This window comes from Cupressus sempervirens, chromosome 3 (assembly GCF_028749045.1).
Source record: "Cupressus sempervirens isolate cs-2001-9-10 chromosome 3, ASM2874904v1, whole genome shotgun sequence".
Classification (NCBI taxonomy): Eukaryota; Viridiplantae; Streptophyta; class Pinopsida; order Cupressales; family Cupressaceae; genus Cupressus; species Cupressus sempervirens.
The window spans coordinates 455303453-455320124 of NC_143120.1; positions in this window are offsets into that span (position 1 = coordinate 455303453).

Here is a 16672-nt window from a genome sequence, read left to right on the forward strand (position 1 = left end):
TGATAACAAATTATAACTCACTTGCAGATTATAGATCTCTATTTTAGTCCTCCATTCTACTTGGCATTCATACTCTTCATCTCGAATAGCTTGTTCACCCTTTAAGCATCCATACTCTTAAGCCTTCTTGATTTGTATGCCAACTATAGTCACCTCTGTTTGGCCACTGAATGAAGCAATACTCTAGACTCCTTGTCTTCCTTAGGTTCTTGCACATAATAACCTTTTCTTTTGACCAACTATCTCTATAAATAGACAATTCAAATCTTTTGTTGCTTAACCACAATCATCTATTTTAGGGTTAGGTAGGATTAGGTAGGATATAATGAATCTACCCACTTTTCCATTTGGTTCCTCTAGAAACTTCTTCTACAATCTTTCTTGAATTTACCTCAAAATAGTTTACCTTGAATTCTATGCCACTAGCTCATCATGATTATCTTCCTCACATTTCATATAATTCAAGAAAACAAAATAGTGGCTTAGATTCACCAAATCTTCGATTTAACACCATTTTTTGTCACTTGGCATCTACACTGTTCTGTCACTCAACCAACACTAGTTCACTCAAAAAATAATAAAGTTTACTAATGCTTGACACCAACTAAAATTTACTCAGCATAAACTAACAATCACTCGGCTTGCACTATTTTTCATCTTTGCTCGAAACTTTTTATTTTTCACTTGGCTTCTACTGATTTCTACTCGGCTTGCATTGACTACTTAGCAAGGCTTAGTAGACACTTTTCTTACTTGATCTTCTTTCAGTCTCAACTTGAGTAATCTTTCATTTCAAACTTTAAGTAGATAAATAATACACTATAGTATCAATGTCTTACTTGGTCTTAGTGCTTCTTTTACATACCACATAACTCAATCTTTCTCTAAGTTCTATTGTTATCTCCTCTTTTCAAATCCTCTTCATCAATAAACTATATGATAACTTTCATACCAAAAAGAAATTGTCTCCCCAGTAGGTAGTAGATTTGACATCATTAAAAAAATAATGATTGTTCCATTACATATTCTTCACTTCAAAATAATCTTATATCAACACATAAAGCTTTATAGTACTTGGGAATTTAACATTAATTGAATCGAAGACATATGGAGTGGGTTGAGTACTTGCAGAGTTTTACATTTGTGATTAAACATAAAAATGGAGTCACTAACTGAGTTGTTGATGCACTGAACAGAAGATGTTCTTTGTTCATCGAGGTGAAGGTTAAAGTTCTTGGTTTTGATGAAATGAAAGTGTTCTATGATACTAACCCTAATTTTTCCAAGGTGTGGAGAGAGTGCACATCACCAAATCTATTAGATCACCTGAGTAAGTTTGATGAGTATTTCATTCAAGAGGGTATGTTGTTTAAAGGAATTCAGTTGTGTATCCCTAGAAGTGCTATGAGAATTAATTTGATCAAGGAAAAGCATAGTGGTGGATTGACTAAATTTTTTGGAATTGATACGACATTGAGTTTGTTGAAGGATAAGTATTATTGGCCACAGATGTATAAGGATGTTCAAAATTTTGTAAAGAGTTGTGGAGTTTGTAAAGTTGCAAAAGGAGTAAGTCAAAATTTTGGTTTGTATGCACCTATTTTTGTTTGGGAGAACTTAGAGTGATATTAGTATGGATTTTGTTCTTGGATTACCTAAGACAGTAAAGGGGTATGATTCCATAGTTGTTGTGGATAAATTTTCTAAGATGGCTCATTTTATACCATGTAAGAAGACATCAGATGTTGAGCATGTTGCTAAAATTTTCTTCGAAGAGATTGTTAGATTGTATGGATTACCAAGGAGTATTATTTCTAACAGAGATAGTAAGTTTGTTGGTTACTTTTGGAGGACTTTGTGGATGAAGATGGGTACTAAGTTGAAATTTAGTTCTACATTCCACCCACAGACAGATGGATGGATAGAGGTTGTGAATAGTAGCTTGGGTAATTTGTTGAGATGTTTAGTTGTAGATAAACTATATAATTGGGAGTTGGTGTTGACACCAGCTGAGTTTGCATATAATAATTCTATGAATAGGAATACAGAAAAAAAAATAAAAAAATTTTGAGATTGTTACTAAAATGCAACCTAGAGGAATATCAGACTTGAGGGATGTAGTTGTAGAGCTCTTTAACTAGTGTGCAAGGAACATTAAGAATTACCTAACATTCACAAACTAAGTAAATTAGCACTATGTACAGTAAGATGAAGGGAATACTATGGAGGAAAGTAGATCAAGAATGGTAAGCTCCCATAGTGTAACCTTGATAACTTCAACATGTCTGAATATAGATAGATGTGTGCTCAAACATGCTTCAATCCTTCATTGGGTAAGAGTCTTTCAATTTATAAAATATGGTGTATGGGGTGAGTGAAGATTCCTGCATGGCAAGGGTGTGGTTCAATGGTTTATTCTCCAAAGGGACATCATAAGTTTGCATGGAAGTTGAATGATTTTTGAGAGGGGAAGGGCTCAATTTATAGGCTAAAGGGGTGGTGAGATGGAGGCTTAGGATGTGAGGATGGAGAAAGGGTGATGAAGGGCTAGGATGAAAGGAAGGAAGAGCACATGGATTGTGCTTCTTCCAAGCCCTAGCCTTGTGAAAAGTGTCACAAGGGGATTGGATGATCAAAGTAGAGGGTCAAAAGGAGTAATGAGGGAGAAAGAGTGTGGAAGAGGGATGTAAGAGGCATTTAAGGGTATTTATGGCATGTAAGAACCATTAATGCTCTTGGATAGGAATGTAAGATGATAGGGGAGACTTTTGACTTTGGTTTGGGTTAGAAAATCTTAACCCATGCTTAAAGTTGTGCACATGTTTAGGAGGGGGATTAGGCTTAGCTTAGGATGGGATTAGGAAGCAAGTGGGTTGGGGCTTAATGAGGTAGGTTAATTAGCTAGCTAAGCAAGGTTAACATGGGTGAATGGGTTGGATTTGGCTAATGATAGGGTTTAGGGATGGTTTAGGAATTTGGGATGATTTATTAAATGTTTTATTTAATAAAAGGAGGATGTGGAATTAAATTAAATAGATTTATTCATTTATTTAATTTAATAGAGAAATGAGAATTTAATTGATAAATTGATTTTGGGTTATCATTTGATTTTATCAATTGGACTATGGTTAATTAAATTAATAAATTAACTAGGGGATGATGATTAATTAATTTTTAATATAAAATATTTAATCAATAATGTCCTAAAAGATGACTAAATAAGATTACCTAGTGGTGCAATCAGAGTTCGGTGTCTACATTTTGCCCCTCTTTAACATAGTGTTGGGACCACACTATTTCAAGAAGTTCAAATATAAACAACATGAAGAAGATTTTTATGGTAATAGGGTTGCCCTAGTCTTGAGTAGAAGAGGAGAGAATGGATTGTGTGATGCCCCCTCAAGAACAAGGGAGGGAGAGAAAATGAGGCTAGACAACTTCTTGAAAAGGTGCAACAAGCTAGGGTAAGCATGAGGGGACATAATGACTAAAAGAGTTGTAAAATGGTAATTAAATTGCAAAATAGTAGGTTTGGAGGAAAAGGGGGTCACTAGAGGGGTCAAGGAGGGAAATAGGACACTATATGTGGCCTATAAGAGGGTCTAGGAGGGCCAAAAAGAGGTATATACCTATGATGAGATATTATGATTTTGGAGCTCTGGTTTGGTTGATGTCATGGTTGTGTAGACACGATCAGAGCATCCTGCAGATGTGGTATGACAAGTAAGGGTATGGTGGACACCAGATTAGTTAGTAGGTGCTAAAATATTTGCTTTGTGATTTTTTTATTTTAGTTAGTAGCGTTCTTGAAGTTTGGAGAATGTGTTCCCGCAAAAATGAGTCTAATGGGATCGCAATCGAGATCATTGTTCGGTATCAGTGGGACAACAATCCTGCAAAAAAGTCTAGAGGGAAACATTAAAATGAGTGTCAAAAGCCATTTTCGTAGGAAGGTGAATTTGGCTGGTAGTTATCACGAGAACACAAATTGGCTTGGTAGATTTTGTGGGAAAATGAACTTGAACATAGGAACGTGTTCCTGATAGTAGTAATGCGGTCTCGCAAGGAAGGGTGGTTTAGGAGAGAGTCAATGCAGGAACAAGGGAAAGTTGACTGGAAGGGGAAAAGAATAGGACACATTCCTATGGTGATTTGTAGCTATGGGAATGTGAGGATTAAGTGGGGTAGCAGGAACGCGTTCCTATTTGTGGGAATGCGAGTGCAATTTAGGTTCCTAGGGGTAATAGGCAAGGTGATGGATTGTAGATAGATAATTATATAAAATAGAGGACTAACATGAGTGTTGTTTTGCTTGATGTAGTGGTCACTAGATGCCTTGGTGTTATGAGAGTGACGTGTTGTGGTGCTTCACGTTGGGGTGTAATTTACACTAATGGATTAGGTGAAGATTGATGCCATTGGACTTGGTTACCTTGCTAGACTACAACACACACATACATATATGGTGACAACATTATGTGAGTACTGACATAGTGCGATCGAGGCATTTCATTTACCAATAGGCAGAATGATAATGACTTTGGAGAATGTATACAAGATCTTTCGGCTACCAGTACGAGGTACATCAATGATAGCAACTAGGTAGATCACAAGAGAGGTGACTATACGATGACTAGTGGGGACCAGAATCTAGTTCCATATCTAGAGAGGCTAGTTTTCTTTAGATGAGCATTTGGATTGGGTAGTCATAGATCAAAGGATATATTTTTATGTGTGTAGGCTAGTTTTCAGGTATATTACCCTAGATAGGGTGGGTACCTGAGTGACTCTAGTGTTGATACTGACGATTATGCAGATCATTGATTATGGAGTCCCTTCTGCATAGGGCTCACTAATGTTGGCCAAGCTATATCAAGATCTTCATAAGATCGTATACCAGGGTGTAGGGTGCCACTAGGGGAGGAGTGTTGGCTTCCCTACTCTATTACAAATGTGGACATGGGAGCACATTGTGGCTTTCAAATTGATCGGGTGGAGAGATAGGCAACCAGAGGATCATGTGGTATATAGCTAGGGTGATCCTCTCACCTATCACCATACAAAGAAGGTTGACTACTAGCAAGTCTAATTGGATTAGATACATGTAGTAATATGGAGGCCATATATGGGTCTCAAGTTGAGGGCAAAGGAGAGGCAACAGTTGCCTTATACTATTTCACCTTGTTTCATTTTTGGGCAATGGGAGTATATTGCCAAGAAAAATCAGCTAGATAGGGTGTTGCGACAGTTTGTATGGCCACAGGTCACACTAGGGGATCTCATTTGGTATCAGAGTGTTACAAGAGAGTATGTGACTTTATTTGGACTGAATCTCTAGAGAGAGGGGTTGTTGTAGGCATGGTGATACTTAACACCTCAAGATTGGGATTGATTTAGTGGGGTGGAAAATGTTGGCTCTACATAGGAGTATAGGGATGGGTTTTAGTGCCCAAGGCCAGTAGGTTGGGCATAGGTGATGAGAGCAGTGGTAGTGGTAGGGAAGATCACCTGAGCAATGAAGCGGGGAAGATAAGAGGCTATAGGATTGAGACAATGGGTTGAGGCTCTAGTAAAGGGGGAGGCACCATAAAGGTGGAGGTGGAGGGAGGTAGAGAAGGAGGGGAGATAGGAGGATGCGAGGTCACAGCCGAAGAGAGGAGAGGGCAGACATGAAGAGGTGAGGTTGCAAGGGGAGAGGCCAGTTGTGGGGGGAGGAGGAGGAAGCAAATCATCTATAGGTGGAGGAGATGATGTCAGGTTGGCAGGGAGGTATGCATCACTTCAATAGGCACATGACACCATGGGTCAATTGTTGTGAGAAGAGAGGGACCAACTTAGGGTAGAGCAAGATTAGTTCTAACATGAGCATGATGTGCTCAAGGATAGGTAGATCGAGCTAAGGTTGAGCTAGGGACATTATGGATGGAGTCAGGGTGGTTGGAAGGGAGATTGGAGGTGATGGAGGGGGAGAGGGAGAGAATCTAAGAGAGATTAGACATAGTGTAGGAGAAGAGAGACCGACTGGTAGTGGAGGTGGTGACTGTGAGGGCACAAATGGTGGTGGGGGGAAGGGGTGGAAGAACTAGGATAGTTGAAGGTGGAGGTGGTGACTTTGAGAATGTAGATGGTAGTGGGTGGAGAGTTGGAGGAGCTGTGATGGCTGAGGGGGAGGTGGAGGATATGTGGGAGAGAGTGAGATTGTATACAGGGAGGTATCATGCAATGGTGCTAATGGATTAGATTGAGCACTATAGGTGACTGACATGGTCAGATAAAAATGACACTCATATAGGCATACAGGGTGGGGGAGAGAGTGGATGGAGCACTAGGGGCTCACAAAGGACTAGTGGGTCTCGGTGTACAGGGTAGGGCAAAGCTAGAGATGAGACAGGGGGATAGGTGGGAGGAGGGATGAGGTAGAGAGCTCAAGCACTGGAGAAGGGTGGATGAGGCCACCACCACCACCACCAGTGGTGATGCAGGGTATAGAGAGGGACCCTTATGAGTCTCATGGAGAGAATGTGATGTACAAGGATGAGTAGGAGCAGTAATATGCTTCATTTTTATGATTAACAAAAATTTTGGATGTGTTTTTGCAAGGACAAACCTAGATTTAATTGTGTGGATAGTCATACTATATGGACACTAGATTGGATTATGATGGACTTTTGTATTCTTTCAGGATGGGTGATGCATTCTTTATTTATTGAGGATGTAGGATATATATATATATATATATATATATATATATATATATATATATATATATATATATATATATATATATATATATATATATATATATATATATATAAGCATTCTTTGAGGTGGGATATGTATGTATCAAGTACTGTGCCATGTGATTTTTAAATGTACTATTTTGATTTTTTTTGGGATGCATGTAGATAGATGTATGAGATGGACTGACATGTGTTATGCAGGATGTGATGGTGGATTTGTGAGATATATGATATGGATGATTATACTAATGCTTTGTGATGCATGATGTGATGCTTTCTATATGAGATGTATGATAGGCATGATGTTACTGACACTTTGTGATGTAGGATGTGATTTTTTTTATGAGATGCATAATGATATTGATGCTCTATGATGTAGGATGTGAATTTTTTTATGAGATGCATGATGTAAAAACGAGAACTAAAATGAGCTTGAAATTTAGGATGATGAAAATGAACAACTTTAAAATGAACCTAAAAACTATGATGATGAAAAATGGACAACTAAAAGTTTATGATAATGAAAATGAACCTAAGATTAAGATAGTGGAAATGGACAACTAAAATGAACCTAAAAAAATGATGATGAAAAATAGGGAGTGGATAAAAATGAACCTAAGTGTTATAATGATGAATATGATCCTAAAAGTTTATGATGATGAAAAGGAACTAAAAATTATGATAATGGAAATGAACCTAAGATTATGATAATGGAAATGAACCTAAGATTATGACAATGGAAATGAACCTAAGATTATGGTGATGGAAATGAACCTAATATTATGATAATGGAAGAGGAAAACTAAAACTATGATAAAGAAAATGGATCAAAACTATGATAAGCAAAATGGATTTAAAACTATGATGATGAAAATGGATCTAAAACTATGATAGTGAAATGGATCTTAAAACTATGATTAAAAAAAGGATCTAAAACTATGATAATGAAATGAGGAGTTAAAATCAACCATAAATATTATGATGATGGAAATGATAATTAAATTGGGACTTAAAGAATTATGATGGTGCAAAGGATGACTAAAAATGAAAAAGATCATGGTAATCCGGTAAGAGATGAGTGGACATGACATGAAATGCAAGTAGAATGATAGGGAAATGTATGTGGGGATAGGATCTATAGCATATCACTGATCAATTGTAACCTTGGTTCGAGGGGAAGCAATGTGCACAACTTTGAACATAATACTTGTGGGACATGAGATCTAGGGAGATGTAATGGGTAGGGGATTAGAAAGAAAGGAAAATGGGATAGGTTGTTAGATTAGATCTGAGGTAATGGGATGGAATGTGGATAGGATGATAGGATATTTAGGGATTCTTTTAGGAATAGAATTTGGTTAGGTAGGTAGGATAGATGTGTATGATAAGATAATAACATGTAGGATTTGATAATATGGATGCAATAAAAGGGAGATGAATGAGATTTTCTTTTTATGGAATCAAGGTGATGAGATCATGGAATGATGCTTGAAGCTTAAGGGTGGGGTACTTCATTAAGAAGTACCACCATGTAGTTTGAGAACTTAATTTGATATAGGAATATTGAGTATATGCCAAGGTTAACAAGAACATCAAGGCCTATTTTCCAATATTATATAAAATCGACTCAAACAAGCATGCAAGGATTGTCCTAGCATCACACATAAGTCCTAGAGAAATTAGACTGGAAATGATATTGGATAATCCAAAAGTAAAAAATATTTCCCAATTTCACCATGTGATCATGAATGATCACATGTTTGGAACATGCAAGGATCACATCCGATTGACTCACAAGCAGCAAAAGACCTAATCAAAACCTCATACTCAAATTGCCCCATTTGTAGCACACCGTGATATAAAAGATTGTGGTGACCTTGAGGAGGGAATAACCAAATTTCTTGGGAAAGATACCTCAAGAAGCAAAAAGTGAAATCCAGTATTGAAATCAAGAATAAATCCATTAAAAAATAAAAATTTTCCAAAGAGATTGGTAGGACTAGATACTGATGGACCAAGATCAGACATGAGGGAGGATGCATCCTACAAGGACCTTTTGGTAGTATTTGAAACTTTATGATGAGTTTGGAAATGATAACCTTTCTTAGGACAACTCTTTGATGATAAGGGATTTTGCTATAGGCTTTGAAGAATGACCCAGATTAGGGAGGACTGGAAAAGAGGATATACAACAAAAGGACCAAGATATATTCAAGGGTTTTTTTACAAAGGCTTAGAATAAAAGGACAGTGGTATATTGAAAATGGAAAAAAGCTCAAGATGAGGATGTAACATGAATAATTTGATATAGTACACTGTTGCTAGAGTTACAAGTGATATGACACACAAATATGGTACAAGAAAGAAGTTATGTGTGATATGATACATGTGATAAGATATATGGATTCGATACATGTGGAACATGAAAAATGCATCGGGATATATGTGATAGGATAGATGAATGTGATGTATGTAGAAAGAATCATGGTATAATATACTACTTTGTTTTGATTTCCAAGCTTAGGGGTGAAGATAGTGATAGTGATAATGTGGTAATGGGATCATTGGAACACCTTGGAAAAATGGGAAGATGGACAATGAGATATGGAGGGAGATAGTGAACGAATGTAGAGTGTTGATAGATAATGGGAAGACTAAGTATGCATGGCACCTATTTGTTAGGTTTTCATCAAGGTATCTATCCAAGGTGCTTGAATTGCCAAGTTTTCACCATTGGATGTTGATTTCTTTTTTTCTTTTTTTTTGGTTTTTCATAGGACTAGCAGGACACACTGAGGAGCTTAGGCATAGAAATTCTTGAGGTGAATGATATTGGTGGGATTATTAAGTACTTCACCTTCTAGGGTTGATAGTTGCTAAGCTCTAGAGCCAAAAGATGTTGTGACAACATATAGACCAAGCCATGTGGGCTCAAAATTGCCATTCTTTTCCCGGTCTACCTAGATTTTCATATTTTCTTTGATGAACATGTCACCTTCTTAAAACTTCCATGGGTGAACCTTTTTTTTGAAGTTGCACTTGAGATGATTTTGATAGACCGTGAGATGGTCATAGGCCTATTTCCTTTTTTCATCAAGTAGATCTAGTTGGGTGAGTCTGGCTACTTTGTAATCCTCATCTGATATCTAACCTCACAAAGAAATGCACAAGGATGGGAGTTCAACTTCAATAGGTAGTACTAATTTGACACCATAAACCAAGGAGTATGGGGTTGTGCCTATGGATGTAAGGAATGAAGTGCGGTAAGCCCATAGGGCAAGATTGATTTGTAAATGCCAATCACAATCAGAATCATTAACAACTTTCTTGAGGATATTGAGAAGGGTTATGTTAGTTGCCTCAGCCTAACTGTTACCTTGTGGAAAGTAGGGGCTAGAAAAATGGTGATGGATGTGAAGGGAAGTGCACAACTCTTCCATATTGAGGTTTTCATAGTTACCTCCATGGTCGATGAAAATGGTAGCCGAGATGTCAAAGTGACATATGATATGATACAAGATGAATTTGGAAACTTGAACTCCCATAGGGGTGACAAGTAGGATTGCTTCTACCCACATAGTGAAATAATCAGTTGCAGTGGTTATCCACTTGTGTCCTTCTGAAGAGAGAGATGCTATAACACCCACAAGGTCAAACCCCCAGCACACAAATGATCATGGTAGTGCAATAGGTTGAAGATTTTGAGCTGGGGCTTGGATCAAATTTCATGTTGCTGACAGTGTAGACAACTTTTGACAAAGTCGCAAGCATCATGCTCTAGAGTAGGCCAATAATATCTAGCTCTAATTATTTGCTTAGCTAGGATTATACCACACATGTGAGCACCACAAAGTCTAGCATGTACCTCTTTGAGATCCATTGCTGCCTCATTTTAGTCTAAACACTGAGAGAGAGTTTCATGATAACCACAACAATATAAGGTGTTAGCTATGATAGTGTAGCAGGATGCTCTACAAATGAGATCTTGGCATTAGGTTCTCATGAGATGGAGAGATATAATACCATTTTGTAGGTAAGCATAAATTTTGTGGTACCATGAGGATTAGGGACCAACCAAGATGCATACCTGTGTTGATTCATCATTCTTGTATGTGGGTTTGTGTAGCTACTTGACTAAGAATTCATATTATGTAGCTTCCTGAGGGATCTCCAAGATCGAACCAATAGTATCCATGGCATTTGCAACCTTATTTTGTAATCTAGGCACTTGGGTGAATTAGATCTAAATAAACTGTTGCTTCATCTAATCTACCAATTCTTTGTAGGGTTGAAGTTTATCATCCTTTATCTAGTACTCATCAAGGACTTGCTTAATAATCAACTATGAATCTCTAAAGACTTATAGTTTTGTGATGTTCCACTCAACTATTATTTTGAGCCCTGCAATAAGAGCTTCATACTTTGAGATGTTGCTAGTGCACTAGAATTGAAGTTCAAAGGATTTAGGAATGCAGTCACCTTGAGAGGTGACCAACAATATGCCTTGTTTGGAGCCATGGGATGGGTAAGATCCATCAAATTATAGTTTCCATGATGGTTGTTCCTCTATCAGGCAAAGATGTTCATCCAAGAACTCCATAATGAGAGGGTGATTAGCAACCAAGAATGCATGAACCAAGTGATCTACTATAACTTGACCTTTGATGGCTTTTTTGTCAAAATATTGGATGTTGAATTCACTAAGAAGCATGACCCATTTGGCTAGTCATCCTATGAGTAGTGTACATGATAACATATATTTCAAAAGATCAATCTTGGATATTAGTTGCACAATGTGACTCAACATGTAATGATGGAGCTTCTAAGTAGCAAAAACCATGACTAAACAATCCTTTTTCACCAGTGTGTAGTTAAGATCATACCCAAATAGGGTGCAACTGATGTAGTAAATAGTCATTTCTTTTCCTTTGTCATCAAGTTGATCTAGTGTTGTCAAGGTAGTTGTTATGTACAATATCAATGGTCATCTAGTGACTGGTAGAACCAAGATAGGTGGGTTAGCCAAGTATTGTTTGATCGGTTCAATTTTGCATTGGCAAATAGGATCCCATCTAAAATTGTGATCCTTTTTCAATAAATGTGTGAATGACTAGCATTTATTTGCAAGCTGTGAGATGAATCTTTTGACTAATCGTAGCTTCCCTTGGAGAGAGCAAAGTTGTTTGAGTGTCTTGGGAGGAGATATATCCATGATGACCTTAACCTTTTTAGGGTTGATCTCAATACTACACCTTAATATAATGAACCCTAGGAGACTTCTAGATGTGACATTGAAGACAAATTTCTTGGGGTTGAGCATGAGATGGTATTTGGCCAGCTAATCAAACACTTCCTCGAGGTGAGATAAGTGATCAAGGACATTAAGAGGCTTGACTAAAATATCATCCACATAATCTTCAAGGGTTTTGTGGATGAGGTCATTGAAGATGATTGCCATAGCTCGCTGATAAGTTGCCCCTACATTCTTTAACTTGAATGGCATCATGTTATAGAAAAAATTTCCCCAAGGAGTACTGAATGATGTCTTATGTTGGTTTGCTTCTTCTATCTAAATCTAATTGTACCCAGAGAAATTGTTTATGAGAGATAGGAGCTCATGGCCTACTGTGAGGTCAATAATCATGTCAATATTTGGTAAAGAGAAGTCATCTTTTGGACAAGCTTTGTTGAGGTCCCTGAAGTTAGTGCATATTTCAATATCACCCAAAGGCTTGGTGACTGGTATCATGTTAAAGATCCACTGGAAATAGTCAATGGGGCAAATTATCTAAGCATCTAGCATATTTTCTAACTCCACTTTGACCAGTAGAGAAACTTTGGGATGCATCTTAAAGAGTTTTTGCTTAACTAGTTTAACCTTTGGATCTACAGCCAAGTGATGTACCAACAACCTAGGATCGAAACTTGGCATGTCTTGGTATGACCCTGCAAACTGTCCTATATTTTCCTAGAGCACCTCAATGAGAAGGTTTTCTTGTTCTCGTAGTAGAGACATTGTAATGTATATGATCCTTGGTATCTCTGTTAGGATGGATGATATTGTAGGCTTGTGATCTTGTGGGGAAGGATGAAATCTCCATCTTCAGGTGCCTCATAAAGGTTTTCGCCATCAAATACCTGCTTTATTTTTATTTCATTTTTTGAGTGATCTGATGGCACTCTAGAAGAGTTTTCACTAGGGGATACTTTTTCTTTGCTCTTTTTCTTTTTCTTTTCTTTCTTTTGATCATTTTTATGACTAGGGATTTCCTCCTTCCAAAATAACCTTTGAGATTCAACTTGTAGACATAAGATGATTGTGGTGGTGGCTTTTTGTGTGGTGTCTCAGCTCCCATGAATCTGAGGAGCGCATGTTCCATAAAGAACTTGTCAACATAAATAATGTTTGGTTGGCCCCAATTGATGAGTTTGGGGTGAGCGAAGGGTAAGTCTACGAGGTTAGTGGATAGTTTACAGAGTAGAGAGGCTCCTAAGATAAGTTCATTAAGGAAAATATTGTCGTAGGCTTTCTTTTCAACTCCCTTTGGGATGTCTTTGACCTTGACGATATTGTTTTGGATGTTTAAAAAGACATGATTATCTTTTGTGGTGCACCCAATTGTAGGGAGTCCACATGAATAACACTTGGTTGGCCCAATTGATGAGTTTGGGGTGAGCAAAGGGTAATTCTATGAGGTTAATGGATAGTTTACAGAGTAGAGAGACTCCTAAGATAAGTTCATTAAGGAAAATATTGTCGTAGGCTTTCTTTTCAACTTCCTCTGGGATGTCTTTGACTTCAACAAGATTGTTTTGGATGTTTAAAAAGGCATGATTGTCTTTTATGGTGCCCCCAATTGTAGGGAGTCCACAGCCGAGACCTTTCTTTTTTATCTTCCTTATATGCCTCTATAGGGTGTCTAATGCCTGACTCTTCATGGCCTAGGCTACCTCCTTGATAATTCCACTATTTGGTAGCAAGGCGATGTGAGTGTGGGTATTTTTGTTTGAAGTAGTCAAGGAGCTCTTTACCTTTTGGAGGTGGTTCTCTATATATCCATGTACTAATATCAAGGGTGGTTTCCTCTCCATTAAGGATCTTGATGTAATGCAATACAACCACATAGCAGAAACACAAGAACAAGAAGAAACAAATAATAATATATTCATAAAATATAAGTAATTACATGCAATGTGTCGGGCTGTAAGACCTTCCCAATTATGGCCAAATACAAAGCAAGAAATAGTTTTGCAAGATCCCTCAAGATCTAATCCCAAACCCTGGCTACTAGCCCTTCTCAAAATTGGCTCTTCCAAGCTCCTCTACTTCTCCTTGTTGAATGATCCTACCTAAAGACTTCCCCACAAACCCTACTTATACCAATCTAAGCCACAGGTCGGCCCAGAACACAAATTAAATACAAATACATAAATTAAATGCCAAAGTCTGCCTCCTACAACAATTAAATTCCCAAAATTGATGCCTTAGTAAAATTGTAATATCTCCTAGCTCCGGATGAATTAGAACTTGTGCTTCGAACCGCATATAGAAATCTAGTCTCTCTTCAATTTCTAAAATTTTCATCCTCTAACTCGTTCTAGAAAATTATTTACACAACTTACAACAAGAACCAAATTTCCAAACCATGTCAAGCAACCAATATTTACCAAGCTCCATAACCATTAACCAAAATCCCTCTCAAACATGCAGGATTGCAAGTGAACCCAAGATGCTCCTGCATCAGACACCCCAGTTTCAAAAAGATGTTCTAGTAACTAGAAGAACATCTTTTGGAATTCAACACATAAATGCCAAACTGGTTCTTCACATACATATCCTCTGAGTCTTTAACTTGTACACTCTTTCCCTTGTTTTTCTTCTGCACATCTACCACAGGTGTTCCATAGGTCTGATTTCCATGCTGATCCCCAACTTTCTCAGAATTTTCCAATTTAAGTCGACTACCAATACTTAGGTTCCTCCTACTAAGGTCTTCATTCTACAAAGGAATCAAGGAAAACTTCCTACCACCTTTTTCAATTGTAAACACATTCTTGACACAATCATGCACAGCCCTGCAATCATACTGCCAAGGTCTACCAAGAAACACATGACAACTATTCATATCCACAATATCACACAAAAATTGATCCTTATACTACCCAATCTAGAAATCAACAAGGCATTGCTCCCTCACTTCCAAAGCATGCTCACCCTGCAACTAGCCAATCCTATAAGGATAAGGATGCCTCATTCTCTTCAAACCAAGTTTCTGAACCATCTCTTTAGCAACAAGGTTATCAGTACTACCACCATCCACAATCACTTTGTAGACTTTACCAACAAACTTATAATGAGTTTTGAACAAACTAGTCCTCTGACAAGAATCCAATGTCCTCTCACCAACCAATACTCGTCGAGCCAACAAACTCTCTCCTTGCTTAGGCTAACTCTCCTAGGCTTCAACCTCATTCACAACAACAAATCTCCTACAAATTGGACATTCAAAAGATCTATGCCCTTTTTGACCACACTTGAAACAATTACCTTTGAATCCACCTCCACCTGCCCTTCTTTTCTGTTCAACAGGTTTTGGTTCATCTTCTGCTTTTGTTTTAGCTTGTGCTAAACTATCCTGCTTCTCCTTCCCTTGGAAACCACCTTGATTCTTCCTCTTTAGCTTCTCCTTTGCTCTCAAAGTGTACTGATAAGCATCTTCAACTGAAGAAATATTTAGCATACCAACCTCATCTTGAATATTGAATCTCAAACCATTAATGTACCAAGCTACCTTCTCTTTTGACAATTCTCTATGACCAGACTGAATAGTTAACTTGTAGAATTCTTTTGTATAATCTTTCACAGTCATATCCTTCTGCTTTAGATTTTGCAACCTCTTAAATAGCTCAAGTTCATAATCAGCAGGAATGAACTTAGCCTTCAACTTAGTCACCATCAATTTCCATCTAGTGATCTTCATTTTACCTTCCTCTTCTCTAACTCTTTGTAGTTCTTTCCACCAAAGAGCAGCATGTCCCTTCAGCTTAGTCTGTGCCAACCTTACTCTGAGTGGATCCTCAATATCCTTAAGCTCAAAGTAGTCTTCCAATTCACCAATCCAATCAATCAAGTCTTCAAGATTCAAAGTGCCTGAAAAATTAGAAACCTCCATCTTATGCTTTAACTTCAACTGAGATCCAGGTCTAGCAAACTGACCAACCCTAGTTCCAATAGGTCTCTCCACATGATCAGTTCTATCTTCACCACTAGATCTAGCAACTTCAAAGTCCTTTGCAACTTCCTCATGACTGCCTTTAGTACCCACATGTCTAGGTACACCACCTAAAGCACTCACAATTTCAGCAATCATGTCACTCTTCATCAATGCTATCTGAGATCTAAACTTTTCCCTAACCTCCTCTATTTCAAATTTGAAATCTTCTTTAATCTTCTCTAAGAGCGTTTCTTCCACAGCATCATCAATCTCCTTAGGGTCTGATCTTTTTGGAGGCATCTTCCAAATTATTAGAAAACCCTAAGCAACAAATCCATGACCAAAATCTACCTCTTCAACCCAATTCCTGGTGCAAACTACCTCAACTTCGATGATCTGTCCACACACTCAAGAACAACCTTCACTCTGATACCACCGGATGCAATGCAAGGCACGAGAATCCCCAAAGGAGATGTCCTAGCCCCCAGCTATACAACCATGCAGCAAAAACACAAGAACAAGAAGAAACAAATAATAATATATTCATAAAATATAACTGATTACATGCAATGTGTCGGGCTGTAAGGCCTTCCCAGTTACAGCCAAATACAAAGCAAGTAATAGTTCTACAAGATCCCTCAAGATCCAATCCCAAACCCTGGCTAGTAGCCCTTCTCAAAATTTTCTCTTCCAAGCTCCTCTACTTCTCCTTGCTAA